Source organism: Egretta garzetta, unplaced genomic scaffold (assembly GCF_000687185.1).
Source record: "Egretta garzetta isolate BGI_Z169 unplaced genomic scaffold, ASM68718v1 scaffold53, whole genome shotgun sequence".
NCBI lineage: Eukaryota > Metazoa > Chordata > Aves > Pelecaniformes > Ardeidae > Egretta > Egretta garzetta.
Genome location: NW_009259312.1, coordinates 2,755,524 through 2,756,038, shown reverse-complemented (window position 1 = coordinate 2,756,038; position 515 = coordinate 2,755,524).

The following is a 515-nucleotide window of genomic DNA, read 5'->3' as shown; positions in this document are numbered from 1 at the left end:
GGGGAGGGGGCTGTATCCAAGGGCCGAGAGGGGCCGGGGAAGGGGCTGCATCCAAGGGCCGAGAGGGGCCGGGGAAGGGGCTGCATCCAAGGGCCGAGAGGGGCTGGGGAAGGGGCTGCATCCAAGGGCCGAGAGGGGCTGGGGAAGGGGCTGCACCCAAGGGCCGTGAGGGGCTGGGGAAGAGGCTGCACTGCCACTGGAAGAGACATCGGCATGGCCACCACCAGCCGGGTTCCTAGGTGAGCACCAGCCATCCAAACTGACCTCAGGGAAAACGCGCAAAGCACACAGACATTTTACTTTAAATAGCAAGTGATTTACTGAGCCTGGGAGACCTCGGGCCCTTAGACCCAAACCATAAACCCCAACCCAGCCGCACGGCTCTGCCCTAGCCCTGGCCAGGTGCGCGGCCCGCGTTACCGGAGGGGACACGGGGCGGTCGGGCAGGGATCCCCCGGGCCTGCCCTGAGGAGCCAGGGCGGGAGAACCCATCGCCGTGCTGGGGGCGGACAGGG